This window comes from Panicum virgatum, unplaced genomic scaffold (assembly GCF_016808335.1).
Source record: "Panicum virgatum strain AP13 unplaced genomic scaffold, P.virgatum_v5 scaffold_199, whole genome shotgun sequence".
Classification (NCBI taxonomy): Eukaryota; Viridiplantae; Streptophyta; class Magnoliopsida; order Poales; family Poaceae; genus Panicum; species Panicum virgatum.
Window position 1 is genome coordinate 105202 of NW_024376263.1, and position 17015 is coordinate 122216.

Genomic DNA, 17015 nt, shown 5'->3' on the forward strand with positions numbered 1-17015 from the left:
GGACGGCGCTACTTCCTGCTGCTCGTCGACGACCTCTCCCGCTTCATGTGGGTGATGATCCTCGGCAGCAAGGGAGAGGCTGCAGACGCCATCAGGTGTGCTCAGGCTGCTGCGGAGGCGGAGAGCGGCCGCAAGTTGCACGTGCTGCGCACCGACAACGGCGGCGAGTTCACGGCGGCCGAGTTCGCGGCGTACTGCGCGGATGAGGGCATCCAGCGCCACTACTCCGCGCCGTACAGCCCGCAGCAGAACAGCGTCGTCGAGCGGCGCAACCAGACGGTTGTGGGGATGGCCCGGGCCCTCCTCAAGCAGAGGGGGATGCCGACTGTCTTCTGGGGAGAGGCGGTGGTGACGGCCGTCTACATCCTCAACCGCTCGCCCACCAAGGCACTCGACGGCATGACGCCGTATGAGGCTTGGCATGGGCGCAAGCCGGCGGTCTCCCACCTGCGGGTCTTCGGCTGCCTTGCGTTCGTCAAGGAGCTTGGCCACATCGGCAAGCTCGACGACAGGAGCACTCCGGGAGTGTTCATCGGCTACGCGGCGGGTTCGAAGGCCTACCGCATTCTCGACCCAGAGACACAGCGTGTGCGCACGGCACGCGACGTTGTGTTCGACGAAGGGCGAGGATGGGCGTGGGACAAGGCGGTGGACGACGGCTCGACTCCGACGTACGACGACTTCACCGTCGAATGCGTCCACTTCGAGGGAGCTGGGGGAGTAGGCAGCTCTTCTTCGCCGAGCGTGCCTACCCCGGTCCCCGAGCCTCCACCGACTCCGGCGCCCGCCACACCGGCGGCACCACGCCCTTCAGCTACGACTCCGGCTGGGCCGAGTTCCTCAGCTGTACCACCACAGCCGGCGACGCCGCGCACTCCAGCACCGACAGCCACTCCTCCGGGCACGCCTACTCCAGCACCTGCTCATAGCCCGGTGGAGTTCGCTACTCCGCTCTCTCACGATGAGGAGCGCATCGACGCGTACCACGACGGTGAGCCGCTGCGGTACCGTACGATGGAGGACCTTCTCGGCGATCAGCCGGTGCCGGGACTGGTGCCTCACGACCTGGAGGCGCAGTTGCACCTCGCGTACGATGACGGCGAGCCTCGGTCTTTTGCAGAGGCCGAGGGACACGCGGCATGGCGTGCCGCGATGCAGTCGGAGATGGACGCGGTTGAGAAGAACTGCACTTGGGAGCTTGCTGATCTCCCTCGCGGTCACCGCACGATCACCCTTAAGTGGGTGTTCAAGCTGAAGAGGGATGAGGCCGGCACCGTCGTCAAGCACAAGGCTCACCTGGTGGCACGAGGTTTCGTGCAGTAGGAGGGAGTCGACTTCGACGATGCCTTCGCTCCCGTGGCACGGATGGAGTCCGTGCGACTCCTCCTTGCGCTAGCTGCCCAGGAGGGCTGGCGTGTCCATCACATGGACGTCAAGTTGGCGTTTCTCAACGGCGACTTGAAGGAGGAGGTCTACGTGCACCAGCCGCCGGGGTTTGCGATCCCCGGCAAGGAGGGTAAGGTGCTACATCTGCGCAAGGCCCTCTATGGCTTGCGGCAGGCCCCGAGGGCGTGGAACGCCAAGCTGGACTCCACGCTCAAGGGGATGGGCTTCGAGCAAAGCCCGCACGAGGCGGCCATCTAACGGCGGGGCAAAGGAGGCAATGCCCTGCTGGTGGGTGTCTACGTCGACGACTTGGTGATCACCGGCACCAAGGATGTGGAGGTGGCGGTGTTCAAGGATGAGATGAAGGCCACTTTCCAGATGAGCGACTTGGGGCCTCTCTCCTTCTACCTGGGGATCGAGGTGCACCAGGACGACTCCGGGATCACACTTCGACAGACCGCCTACGCCAAGCGCGTCGTTGAGCTCGCTGGGCTCACCGACTGCAACCCAGCCCTCACTCCGATGGAGGAGAGGCTGAAGCTGAGCCGTGACAGCACGGCGGAGGAGGTGGACGCTACTCAGTACCGGCGTCTTGTGGGGAGCCTCCGCTACCTCGCCCACACACGGCCGGACTTGGCGTTCTCCGTCGGCTACGTCAGTCGGTTCATGCAGCGACCGACGACGGAGCACCAGCAGGCCGTGAAGAGGATCATCCGCTATGTTGCGGGGACTCTCGACCACGGTCTCCACTACCCGAGGTGCCCTGGGGCGGCACACTTCGTCGGGTACAGCGACAGCGACCACGCCGGCGACATCGACACCAGCAAGAGTACGAGCGGGATCCTCTTCTTCCTCGGCGAGTGCCTCGTTAGCTGGCAGTCGGTCAAGCAACAGGTGGTGGCCTTGTCCAGCTGCGAGGCCGAGTACATAGCGGCCTCCACCGCGTCGACTCAGGCGCTCTGGCTCGCTCGACTGCTTGGTGATCTACTCGGCAGAGACACTGGAGCAGTGGAGCTCAGGGTGGACAGCAAGTCCGCTCTAGCCTTGGCGAAGAACCCTGTTTTCCACGAACGGAGCAAGCACATCCGGGTGAGGTATCACTTCATCCGAGGTTGCTTGGAGGAAGGAAGCATCAAGGCGAGCTACATCAACACCAAGGATCAGCTTGCGGATCTGCTCACCAAGCCCCTTGGGAGGATCAAATTCCTTGAGCTTTGCTCCAGGACCGGGATGGTCCAATCTTCCCACAAGACGATGCACAAGACTTAGGGGGAGAATGAAGGGAATAAGTCTCTGTACTTGTGGTCTTTGTGGGGCTGTGTGGGGCTGCAGCATGTGGGGCTGCAGCATCTCATTTTTCTGCAGCATGCACTAGCACCATTGCTGCCCTAGAGGACAGCATCTTGGACTGCTTTAGCATCTAGATAGGACAGCAGTTAGTTCTTTCATTTGGCATCTTAGACTAGGAGTAGTCCTTTCATTTGGCATCTTAGACTAGGAGTAGAATATGCCTCAGTGTTGGCTGCCCTGCAGCTGTGTATAAATGTGTTGCCTCCCCTCCCGTTGGATGGCATGGCATTGTGAGTGTGAATGAAGAAAAACCCAGAAAACTTCCCCAACTTGAGTGTCATCCTCTCAGCTCAATGAGAGTGAAAATTGAGCTTCTAACACATAGAATAAACAATATGCAAAACTATTTTACTGCAACAAAATATCAAACTATCAAGTGAAGTGCCACCTAGAAAGACAGCTTACGAATTTGTTTATCATTCTCAGATTGTTGCAATATTGCTTTCTCAGTCTCATCGTAGATTCTGCCCGGTATAGATGTTGAATGGTAAGATTCAAATCCTTTTTTCTCCATGAAGTGCGGATATGCTTCTACCCTGAGATCACAATCAACTTTTACCTGTTCAATGAGCAGAAACATTCAATGAAACAATATTGTAGCAGAGCAATACTTGCAAACAGATCAAATATTCGAGGATATATGTGTAAGTATTTGGAATATTGTTTGCAAACAGTTAATAATCCAAATACTTGCAAATAGATCAAATATTCGAGGATTATTAAACAATATTTAATAAGCTGTCACAAAACTTATTACTCAGTGAAGTGCAACTTTGTCCTTATAGTATTAAATCTAACCAAGAGGCAAGTGCACTTTCATTTCTTTTTTGCCAAACATATCAAATATGAAAAAGGAAGATGATATGAAATGCATAACTTTATAGAAGCCTAGACCATTCCGAAGCATTCAAAAACTACAAACTGTACAAGCGTAAGATTGGAATTAACCTTGCTCCCATCCAGAGCCCAATAATAAAGGTTAACTAATTTAATCATCTTCTTCGCAATTGATTTCCTTTCTTCTTCATCAACTTCTTCTTTTAAGAACCGGTCCATATATGCTAACCAACAATCAGATGATGTACCAAGTGCATAATTGGAAGGAGGGAAATCCAAACATGTACCGATCAGATCAACAGAATGAAACTCAAACAGGTCTTGTAGAGATAACAAATTTATTGTTAGGAGACTAGTGAAGAATCAAAGAAGATCTCAGCACGCCCATGATATCCAATGTTTATCATTCTAGGAAACATCCTCACATTACATAAAGGCACCGTATCCTATGGAAACCAGACCTCCTATGCAAACTTTGGAAACTCCAATCAACACCACAGGATCTTCATCCAAAGGCTATGGACAGAGATGGGTACATTTTGCACATATGCGCCCGCCACTCCCCCCACCCTAATGTGCGCGTTTTGCACTGAGCCCCCTCCATCCAATTCCGTCAGCCCCGTCAGGCCTCCTCCGTCAGTTCTGCTCCTGCCCAGGATGTGTCGCAGTCGCCCAGCTCCATGCCGGCCTCCGGCAGCTCCGCCGGCCTACAGTCGTTAAGCCGTATCAGCCTCCGGCAGCTCCGCTGGCCTCCAATACCAGCGCCGCCGCCGCCGCCCTTTGCGTTCTGCCTGGAGCTGCCAGCCTCCTTCTCCATCGATCTGCGTCGCCACCCTTCGTATCTGCAAACAAGGCCGCGCTGGAGGCGGAGCGCATGACGGCATCACTCCTGGTCAATACGAAGCTCTCTATATCATTCTCCCCTGCGTCGTGCACGAGATCCAGCTGGTGTCCAAGTCCGGCAACGACTGCCATGTGTTCGTCGGGGAGGCCGAGGCCATGCCGCTGCTAGTGCATGCCGAGGCCGAGGATGCAGGGCTCCAGCTGCTGAACCTGTCCATCCTCGAGGCCAACAAGAAGCGCATCATGCACGCCGAGGACCAGGCTGCATCAATGCTCTGCTAGTGAAACTAGGAATTGATTTGCTCCCTCTTAACAGAGAGCGCCTCAGCCAGAGGGGGCAGCGCCAAATCAAGGCCGGGCGGTCTTGAGATGGACGCCGGGGGACAGGTCCATGGCGGCAGTGCTCGATGCGCCTCTAGGGGCTCTGTTCGAGGCAAGCAGAACGAAGGCCGGCGACGCCATATCCATGGCCTTTCGGGCGGCCCAATGCACCTCTGATGGAGATGGAGGGCGGCGGCGCTGATGGAGATTAGGGCTCAGTGCAAAACGTGCACGTCAAGGTGGGGGGAGTGGTGGGCGCTTATGTGCAAAATGTTCCCACCTCTGCCCATAGCCCTTGGATGAAGATCCTGTAGTGTTGATTGGAGTTTCCAAAGTTTGCATAGGAGGTCTGGTTTTCATAGGATATAGTGCCTTACATAAAACAATATAAAACCACATCGATCTAAAAAACTGGTATTCAATGGAGTGTATTGCCAACGATGTTGTAATCAGTTTATAGTAACTTATCATTTATGCAGCTTATTCATATCAACTAATGTGATGATGGCATTTTGGCAATCAATGATAAAATAAGAAAAAAAATGCAAAAAATTCAAAATGACCTCTTTGGGTGCCCACAAGCTATACAATCCGATGTTTCGGTTACAAGAACACTATATATTCAACAGATAAGATATATCCATAGGCTTGTAACATAGATTCAGAATATATCTTAAGTTGAATTGCACAAATTCACCAGTAGCCCCACTACATTCTGCCTGTATCCTGCCCACACATCTCTGAAACTGTCTCTCTCCCATGGAAACAAGGACTGGACCTAAAACACTTGACCAAAACTAAGTGGCTGGTGGCACAAGGATGAGGACTCGAGGAGGTAAGAAACTCCTCGAGCCCCAGATATGGACTACTTTTGTAGCGCCTCTCTTGTGACCGAGATGATGCCGGCCAAGTTAGGAGCAACCCCATCAAACAAACAGCGATTGCGGTGGTTTCATAAAGACCAATCTCCTAAGATGATGACGGAATTTAAGCCTTTTCAGATCTGATCATTAACACTTCTACTTGCACCAGCCCACCAATCATCAAAGTACAGATCTTTCATTTGTGCAGCTAGTGTCAGCAAGCCAACTTTCTGAAGAAAGCTGAACCATATCTGATGGTTGAAGACACATGAGACCAGCAAGTGATCAATGGTTTCCTCAGCCTGGTCATAGAGTGGGCAGGCTGCTGGATGGGGAAGCCCATACATGTAAATAAGGAATTGCATTATAAGCTTGAAGGCACCAGGTTTTCGGTATGTCAGCATACTGCAATTTCATCTTGCTTTGCAATTAAGCATGACCATATCGCATAATTGATAGGATATCATGAAAAAATTAAAGAAATGTGATTCAGTAGATAATAAAGAATCGTTATATGGTTTTTCAAAAGCAAAAGAGCTATGAACGATGAAATTCAAACCAAAGTAACATCCAGTGAAAACTATGATATGCTTAATAGTTGAAGAAATGCAGTACTTGGGTATAAATGTAGTCGTCAAGCATTCATTAAATAGTAATCTTTCAAGAATCGATTCATCAAAATCCAGGGGTCCCTTAGGCTTGTGCTGGGTCTCCTCAGGTTTGAATAGTGGAACCCAAGGTTCACTTTGCTTCTCGAAGCCCTTTAGTAGCTGAAAAACACAATTTTTTTGCTATAAGAATTGCAACAGCCCATTTGATAAGTTAAAAAAAATAGTGCATAGTAACCAATGTTTCAAATATCAGGCTATAGGATTTAGCAGCAGCCTTTTTCCAGCTGTTTCCACACCTGGATATCATTTTATGAGGAAAGTGGTTGAGTATTCCTATTGGTCAGTCCAAGGGGCAATACATGTTAGGAATGAGCAAGCACAAGGTGAAAAGATATCATCTAACACCTTAAAATAAGTTGAAATTAACTCTGATGGAGACTACATCCTCCAAGAGGCTGTGCACAGATGCGGGGAAGTTGGATTGGGTTCTAGATCCCATGCTCGTGGAGCTGATTGCATGTATACGAAGAGTAATTGTTGCCATATCATGTGGATTTGTTGACATGCTGAGCTCAAATAGTAAGTCAAGCAAGGATTGGATATATCAGCTTCTGATCTATCTTCAGTTGGTGATTTGTTTTGTAAAATTGAACCTTGTGAGTCTGAATTTTATTAGCTTCTTCTACCTTAATTATGTACCTAGGCTAACATAATTTCAATATTTCATTCCTATAAAAATAGCATTGCTCATGCAGTGGGACGAATGATCCCAGAAATGTTAGAGGGAGCCACGCATTCAACTCCAGCCTCATCACAGGTTGACTGTGTCATTATTATTAAATATTTTGGTATCTGATTAGGTAGTTAGAGCACCCCTGACAGGACAGGCGCTATCGCTAGCTGACAAGATGGAGAGAGGTGAGAGAAAGAAGTCATGAACTCAAGGCCACTCAACACCAGAGCACTTGATGCTGCCGAAGCTAGATAACATGTGGAACCAACATGCTCGGCCCCACAAGCACCGTTGGGGGTCATGCAAGACAAGCGCTCGCAGGCGCTAGTACTTCGATTTCCCTCGCTCTCTCACCTCCACGTTGGACTGAACCTGGCGACATAGTCCACTGTTTGGGACGCTCTTAGACAAGCTAAGCTCACCAAAGATGACTGGGGCTCATGGATTATGCAGCTTTAACTTTGGAAGTGGAAAACCTGACTATGACATAGATGGGAATTGTAACCCATACATGTCTAAAAAATAGCAAGGCCCTCAAGACCACAATTGGCTCGTATGGCTGCCTGTGAGCAAAAGATAGTGATGAGGTTTGTGGTAGCAAGTCCTAGTCACAGCAGACAAAATAAAAGATTCCTAAAGAACTTACATAAAATGAAAAACATAAATGAACTGACCATGTGATTTCTTGAGACCCAGTACTCATCACCATCAAAATCACTGTTGGCCATCTCATCAGCCAATGATCGTTTCCCAGAAATAGGAAAAAGTATTGCATTTTTTGAATACCCAACAAAATTCTTCTCACTGTCACTGTTATGTAGGACATAAAGTCAGCAATAAAAAACAGTAGAGCCTGATGTCAAATATTATTCATGCTCCAATAGATAACTGCGTATTAATGTATGTTCTATAGGAGGCTAGTCATGCCAAAGAATGCTAGTTTTCAATATCTTTTGTGAAGCATAAAAACATTTCCCTTTTCATGTGAGGTAATAGCGAACCTTTCCATAACCCAGTTCTTAAAATCCCTTACAAGATTGTGTTCACAACTGAAAAGGTAGTCTAATTTGACTGACAGGGAAAAAGCATTGAATGGCCACATGTATTTGTTGCATCATCTTTTGACTATTTATGCTTTTGCCTAGGATATTCTTTTCAACCAAAACCAAATAAACAAGAAAATAGAGAACATCTTAGCTTAAAGAGAAAGTATACTAGAAAGCTAAAAAATGAATAATAAAAATGATAAAGTTGGAGCATTGCTACTTCAGAAATTATATACCATGCAAACAGTTACAGGAAGTTGAAGTTTCTTAATAACAAGTAAGGTTATCCTCTCTAATTTATTAACATAATCATATTGTGTGAACTTGGCAATAAATAAATGGAGGATCATTGAAACAATGAAACATACAGAAAAAGGCATTCAAAGGGCACATATGAAACATACACATGAATGCTACCACTTACAGTATCACGCAAACTTCATTTGGTTTCAACGTTCCTGTAGGATCTGTTGAACCCATCAAATAATAGCATTCATCAATCGGTAGCTTTCCTTCTCTGAATCCTTTCATTTCCTGTTTGGCTATGAAATTAAGCCTAGATAGCAAGTGTGGCTCTTCTAATGGAATTCCGGAATGAATCATTAGTTCCAACGTTGAATCCTCCATATTAGCATATCTAGATGCAACTGCATGGACCATATAAAAAGAGCACTCCTTAATCAATGTACGATCAGGCAAGTGAAAGAAAGATTATAAATGCATTAAGTACAGTTATGAGTGCAGGTTTTACAGCATATGGAAACACAAACATAAAAGCAGGCCATGAAAAATATGGAACCCCAGTGATTTGGACTTACGCTTTAGTGCGTGTCTGAAATCATAACGAGCATTTGCAACCCCTTCAATTGCATTATGTAGAAGTTCCATAAAATATTCCGCCTTAACACCAGCACAGTGAAGCAGTGAAATTAAGGACCTTGATGTTGAAGTCCTACCAGATTGATGGCTGATAAAAAGACACAAACAATGGTAATATGGGTTTCAAACCAAATTAACTTGCTTGCCAAAAGAGCTTCATATAAGGCAAGATATGATTAAGACCCCCCCCCCCCCCCCCCGCACCTGCCCCAATCCCCTGCTCCAACCACACGTGCTTGCATATCACCACCACTCCACCAGTCCCTTAATATTGCAATGATTTATTTTTATTTTGCTAAAGTGCAGAACTGTCTCAAACTGCAAACGAGGTTATGCTAACACACTAAACCTCATGCAACAACCAACTGATTTTAAGTTAATTCATAGATGGAAGGTGCGTCTTCCGATCCTAATTATCACAATACACCATTTTTTAATTATATTGAAGGCCAACAGTCACATTTTGAACATCAGTTGAAAGGCAAAACTAACAGCATTGACATTTGCTCAACCAGACTTACAGTTTATATATAAGAGATATAGTTGCTTTAGGGTTACAATAGACGGATACGAAATCCCCAAATATTCAAATGTGCAAAAACACTAAGTATGTACTTACAACCAAAATGCAACAATACAAAAAATTTCCCAGAATACCTTGTGGAAACTATTTCCAAGGAACTGAGAGACTGAATCCAGGACAACTTTGGATCAGCTTTTACTTTTACCATTGATGGTCGGACAACAACAGTATTATCTTGAAGCTGTAGTACAAAAGAAAGCATATTTGGTTTCAAGTTAAGAAAGTCCTTTCCAAAAAGGAAAAAGACCATTTTACTAAGATGAGCAAAATTTAGACTCGACATAGTCCCCCAAGCTGTTCGAGTTGGTTCAATCTGTGCCCTAGAGAGATTTATCTTTTTGTTTCTCCATGTAGAAGTTGAGTTTTAAGCTCAAATTTTGTGCACAGATAGAGAGGTGATGCCCTACGTTAGTAAAATACATAAATAATCTTCAAGGATTAGGAACATTTGGTACAACATTGATCCTAGAGATACAAAATTGCATGAAAATTAATCATGAACCATTGCTAATGCAGAACATGATGTTGTATGTTGTAAGTCAACCCACAAAATCTGGATATAAAACTCAACTTGTACGTGGATAAACGGAAAAGACATCTTATTAAGGGGTTGTGATTAGACCAACTGAAATGGTTTGAGGGAGTAGATCCCAAATTTTGTTCGTGGGGTTAAGCAGACAAAGTGAATTGCTCAAGGTAGTAAAATGGACTTTTCCCACAAAATATATTGCAACACCATTCAAAAGCAAAACAGGACCGTAGATTTTGAATGTAACATAATATCCAGATTTTAAAACTCTTAATGCATACCCTTTTATCAACTAGCAGAGTTCCTTTTACAGCATATCCATTATAAAAAAGACGGACCTGCATGAGAAGAGGCTAGAGAAAAAAGAACAGATTATAAGAACAAAACAGTTAAATCATAGCAGATTCAGAAGACAGTAGACCAGAACAGGCCCATAATTAATAAGATACATATTATACAATGAGAACGATGCAACTTTGAAGACGTAGACCTCACCATTGTTTCACCTCGATGCATATAATCCTGAACAAGAAACAGAAACAATCAATATACAAATGGACACTTGTATGAACCTTTACCATAAACTACTCTGTATGCATGCAGAGGCATACATATGTAGGAGCAACTTCCACAATGCTTCATTATTTACATATGTAATTTGATTTCGGAGGAACTGAATGAAAAGCAGTTCAGTGAACAATTTCAAAGGAAATGAAGTCCATTACATGTTGTAGTTTGTATGGAAATGTCCAATGGGGACCTACAGAGGCACCAGTGCATAGCGGAATCCTAAGGTTCAACGATAATGCAAGAAGTAGTGGGTCATGTAACACCCTGCTCCAAAATCTGCTTACAGGCAGACGAGGACCACACACGCATAGCATCTCTCTTACACTTTCGTCCTCGCTTCATGTAAAAGGTCAACCCGGAGGTATCATGTTTGGAACGACAAGGATTATAAGTAGGCCCTCAAGGTACTAAGCCACCACACCAAAACCACAATAGGGTCACATTCACATGGGCCAACAACTACTACTATTAAGGGATACTAGACTGGGGTATTACATTCACCCTACCTTAAGGGCTAATGCCCTCGGCAGCTCATCACATATGCAGACTCTCAGAACCAACCCTTGGTACATGGCTATGCCCACACGCACATGCACATGTGCAGCGAAGGTTTATGCTCTGAATACCATCTGTAACACCCTGCTCCAAAATCTGCTTACAGCTCAGCTCCACACATGGAATGGGACCACATACACATAGCACCTCTTTCACACTTTCGTCCTTGCTTCGTGTAAAGGTCAACCTAGAGGTCCTATGTTTAGAACGACAAGGATTATAAGCTAGCTCTCAACTCCCCCTAAACTTCCAAGTCACTAAACCTGACCACAACCGCAATTGGGCCAACAACTACTACTAAGGGATATTGAACCGAGGTATTACAGGTCAACGAACATGACATGGGAGGGAGCACTAGAATGGGACTTGAAAGAATGGCATGTACCTAAACAATTGTACTGGGGTAGGAGGGCATGAAAATTCACGTGCCTGAACCATGAACAGGATCTAGACCCCCCACCCCCTAAAATATCACTGTTATTGAGCCTTTTATATATTTATTTTCTTTATCTCTTTCCCCCCTTTGCTGGTGGCTCATGTTGTGTATCAACTCTAGCCTACCCTTGCATGGGGCTAAAAGGCTTTTTGTTGATTATAATGATGATGATTGTAGTTTGTATGGACAAATCTGAGAAATGAGCCTATTTTACTCAGGGAACAGGGGACTATGCCATTCTTGGTATAAACTAAAAATGGTAAATAATCTATCGAGCCCCCTAAAATATTATCCATAAATTAAAAATGTGATTAATAACTAAAAGTTTCTTTAAAAAAAACTGACAAGCTGTGGAAATAGGGCCAAGTGTACAAACTTTTGACTTCTTTCGCTTGATAATTCTGTTGGGACATTTCTTAGCCAAATTTTCAGATATGAAGCCAGTACCATCAGTGTGGATCAAACGCTTCTCATATGTAATATCAACTTTCCCATGTTCGTCCTGAAATATCGCACTGAAGATACATGGTGTATGCTCAATGGTAATAAGACAATATTGAAGAGGAAGCAATTACTTACCCGGCAGGGTTCATCATCAATCAGTATAACATGAACTGTTGATAAATCAACGTCCAGTGTTTCAGTTTTGGATAGTATCAAAGAAAACCTGCATCAAAGAACATAGGTTTAACACACCCGAAGGGTGAGGATGCATGCTCATGTAGAATACAATAACATTTGATTGTTAGTTTCCTTTTTCAGCCACAAGAATTGCAAGAACATAAGAACACTCATAATCTAAAAAATTGGCACCCTTTGTAGTGCACCTCTTTTTGGCTATTTTCTGAAAACTCAATGTTATTTATCATGGCAGCAGAATTTGTAGTTCCCTAACACTTTATCAACACCCAGAAAAGCATGCGCATTGTGCCCGTGAGGTCCCTTTGGCCGTTGGAACAGACATGCTTAGTTAAGCTTAACAGGTAGATGACAAACCTTTTCATATAATTTGCCAAAGTAGGAGCGGTATGGATATGCATGAACAGTTGCGGCACTGATCAACAGTTTTGTGGGAGAGAATATAACTCTCATCCTCTGACTCAGTGCAAATAAAGTAGCAGCTAACAGATGAAGTGCATTTCTTGATTTCACCTTGTTCATCGTCTTTCTTTTTCTTCCCTTTTTTTCCATCCTTGTAAGCTGAAAAAGATAAACCAAATGAAAACAATCTATCAACTTAGAAGTGCAAGAAATGCTACAGCATAGGTAAATGCAAATAAATTAAGAGGTCTACAGCTGCAATGACAATGCATTGTGGAGTGGGTAAACATCTACTCACTCGACTCACTAAACACACCATGGGAACATGTCACCAAGAAATTCATGACCAATACTTATGTCAAGTGCTGAAATGTGTTGACCCTAGTGGCTAGCACAAGAAAATGTACAAACATGCGTGGAGTCAAGAATATATAATTGTAGGAAGGATAGATTGTATATGAATCATGGGTTGTATTGCATTGAGCCTCGAGGGCAAGAAGCCTTCCCGAGATATTTCCTATACTACCGAATATACTCTAACATCCCCACGCAGTCGTAGCGGTAGCAATACGAACAGATAGAATGGAGAACAATAGGGACATCCCCTGCAGTCATAATACCGGTGTGAATGTTATGGCTGGAGCGGAAACCAGGAAGAGCTCATGCAGATGATAGCCCCTTAGTGCCAAACTAGTCGAAGCCGTGGAGGAGGGCACAAGTCCAAAGCGGCAACATAGGCGCACTAGTACACAAAATCAGCAACCTTTTCCCAACATGTTCAGCAGGTCGATGATGTTACAGCCCATATATCATCTAGGCCCATATTGGCTCATATACTGGCTATATATATGTCCATCTAGACTAATGGAGATTCTCTCTTGACAACAATCATCAAAGGTAACATGGAATCAGAGCATGGTTTAGGGTTGGGATTAGACTAATCTAATTTCCACCTAAAGATCCATTTTTTCTACCGCTGCTCGCGGCCCCGTTACGACGTCGCCGCACGTGCGGCGACGTCGTCTCCGCCACGCCGCCCATCGCAGCTGGGCGTCGTCTCCACCACACCGCCCGTTGCGACCGGGTGCCGTCGTCCCCTCCGTCTCATCGTCTTCATCCCCGCTGCCCGTCGCGGCTCCATCGCATCGCTGCCGTCCACCGGTACTTGTCTCTGCCTCCAGCTCCGCCGCCAGTCGCGGCCCGTCACTGTCGCCCGCCGCGACTCTTCCTCGTTGCCGCCGTCTTCAGCACGTCATCCTTGACTTTCTGCTCGGGTCGTCACACACCAGAGGACCTCCTCTGCTCCAGTGACGGAGCCAAGATTTCGAGCTCTGCCCCCTGCTCTACTCATCCATCCGCCCCTGCTCCGTCCGTCCATCCGCTCAATCTGCCCATTGCGGATTCGATCTGGGCCTCACCATCTGCTGCTATGGTGATTTCGCCTACACTGTGGTCCTCTGCTGACTCCTCACGGCGACATCTGCTCTCTGTCTCAGCTCTTCTTCAACATGTCGAATCCTAGTGCTATTCAAATTCCACTGCAGTTTGATGGTCACAACTATAGAGAATGGGCTTTTTGTGCTCAGACAGTGCTAGGTGGTTATGGTCTTGCTTCACATCTTACTGGCACTACACCGGTTGCTACGGCAGATAATTCTAATGCTAGTACAATCACTACTTGGATCAAAGATTATGGAAGGGTTAAGACTACCATAGTCACTAGTGTTAAGCCATCTTTCATGATGAGTCTTGCGCCTTTCCAGACTACCAAGGAGATGTGGGATTATTTAAAGAAAAGATTTGTTCAGGTTAGTGATGCTCTTCTGCACACTTTGATGCAAAGTCTCCGTGGACTTCAGCGAGATGACATGACCATTGATGACTATTATAATGCCTTTGATCGATTCATGGGACCAGTACTGTCCATGGTTCCTCCATCTACTGCAGCATGTGATGGGTGTTCTAAGAAGACCAAGTTTATTGAGCAGTTCCTGATGTATCAGTTCGTTATGGGATTAAGGTCTGAATTTGAACCTGTTCGTGTGCAGCTTCTTAATACATCTCCCACTCCATCTATTTTAGATGTGTTGGCCTCATTGACTGCTGAAGAGGCTCGACTTCGTTCCTTGTCACCTGCTCCTCCGGTGATAGCACCTTACAGTGTTCTTGTAGCTACTGAGAAGGCTAGTATATCTGCTGGTGGTCCTTCTACACCCTGTGAGCATTGTAAGAAGACTAATCATCGTTCAGAGAATTGTTTCAGCAAGTATCCGGAGAAGCTAGCTGATTATCGTGCTCGTCGTGCTGCTCGTGGTCGTGGTACGACTGCCACTCCTAGGGGCTCTGTGTCTGTTGCTGCTGCCTCACCTGTTGGTGCTTCTCAGTCTTCTTGGGTCCTTGATTCTGGTGCTTCTTTTCATGTGACTTTTGATTCATCTCAGGTGGTTGATTGCAAAACTGTCCATGATGGCGCTTCTGTTCAGACAGCTGATGGTACTTCTTGTTCTATTACTCATCAGGGTTCACTTTCCACTGCACACTTTATTGTACCTAATGTATCTCTTGTACCTCAGTTGTCCATAAATCTCCTTTCAGTAGGCCAGATTACAAATCAGAATTGTTTCATTGCATTTGATGATTCACCTTGTTTTGTTCAGGATCGTCGAAGCGGGACTATTATTGGGATTGGCCATCGCCGTAGAGGTTCCTCTAACCTCTACATTTTGGACACCTTGAGTCTTCCCTCTTCCGCTAGCTCTACCGCTCGTGTATCGTCGGTTGCATCATCAGCCTCATCCTTCGCCAAGTGGCATCATCGTCTGGGTCATCTATGTGGGTCTCGCTTGTCGACCTTAATAACTAGTGGTTGTCTAGGTCAAACATCTATTGAGTCTAGCTTTCAGTGTAAGGGGTGTACACTTGGCAAACTGATACAACTTCCATATTCCTCTAGTACATCTCATTCAGCTAGACCTTTTGATCTTATTCATTCAGATGTATGGGGTCCTGCACCTTTTACCACTAAGGGTGGTCATAAATATTATGTTATTTTTATTAATGATCACTCTCGGTATACTTGGATTTATTTTCTGAAACATCGTTCCGAGTTGTGTGCCATTTACAAATCTTTTGTTCGTATGATACATACACAGTTTTTCACTCTCATAGAAGTTTTTCGTTCTGATTCTGGTGGTGAGTATTTATCTGGTGTTTTTCGCCAGTTTTTGGCCTCAGAGGGTACTCTTCCTCAACCTTCTTGTTCTGGTGCTCACGCTCAGAATAGTGTTGCTGAGCGCAAGCATCTCCATCTTATTGAGACTGCTCGAACCCTTCTGATTTTCTCCTTTGTTCCTTCTCACTTTTGGGGCGAAGCTATTTCCACTGCAGTATATCTCATAAATAGACAGCCATCATCCAAATTGATAGGAAAAAGTCCTGGTCAAGTGTTGTTTGGTACTTCACCTCGTTATGACCATCTTCGGGTTTTTGGATGCACATGTTATGTCCTGCTTGCACCTCGTGAGCGGACAAAGTTGGCTACTTAGTTAGTTGAATGTGTGTTTCTGGGGTACAGTCGTGAACATAAGGGTTATCGTTGCTATGATCCTTCCTCTCGTCGTATACGTATTTCACGTGATGTGATCTTTGATGAGACTCGCCCTTTATTTTATAACTCCTCTACTCAATCCTCGTATTCCCCCACAGAGTCCACCACTTTCATGTGTCTTCCTCCACCAATTCCACAGCCTCTATGTCACCCACCATCCCCACCTCCACCTCCACCTCCACCTCCTCCCCCACCATCAAAACCTCCTGTCACACAGGTTTACACTCGTGGTCCTAGAGTGCCTCCGTCCGATCCCCCTTCGACCAATCCTAATACTCCTGTTTTAGATGAATCTAACAATATTGATGAGTCTCATGTTATTTCTGATGAGTCACATGGTGGTCCAAGATATAATTTACGAGATTGTACCTCTATTGAGTCTCCTGACTGGTTGGGTTTTACACATGTGAGTGATGTTCTGGCTGAACCATCTACTTTCAAGGAAGCTTCTAGTGTTCCTGAGTGGCAGTCTGCTATGTCAGAGGAGCTTGCTGCACTTGACCGCACTGGTACTTGGGAGATTGTTCCTTTGCCACCACATGCTATCCCTATTACATGTAAGTGGGTGTTCAAAATCAAGACCAAATCAGATGGGTCTATTGAGAGGTACAAAGCTCGCCTTGTTGCTCGAGGCTTTCAGCAGACTCAGGGGCGAGATTACAATGAGACTTTTGCACTAGTTGCACATATGACTACAGTTCGTACTATGATTGTAGTGACTGCTAGTTGTTCTTGGACTATCTCTTAGATGGATGTCAAAAATGCCTTTCTTCACGGTGATTTACACGAGGAAGTTTATATGCAACCACCTCCTGGTGTTGATAC

General features: G+C 45.8%; 1 pseudogene; it reads right to left on the reverse strand.

Annotated features, from left to right (window-relative positions):
* LOC120693889 overlaps positions 1-17015 on the reverse strand; it is a 32365-nt pseudogene that overhangs the window by 6369 nt on the left and 8981 nt on the right.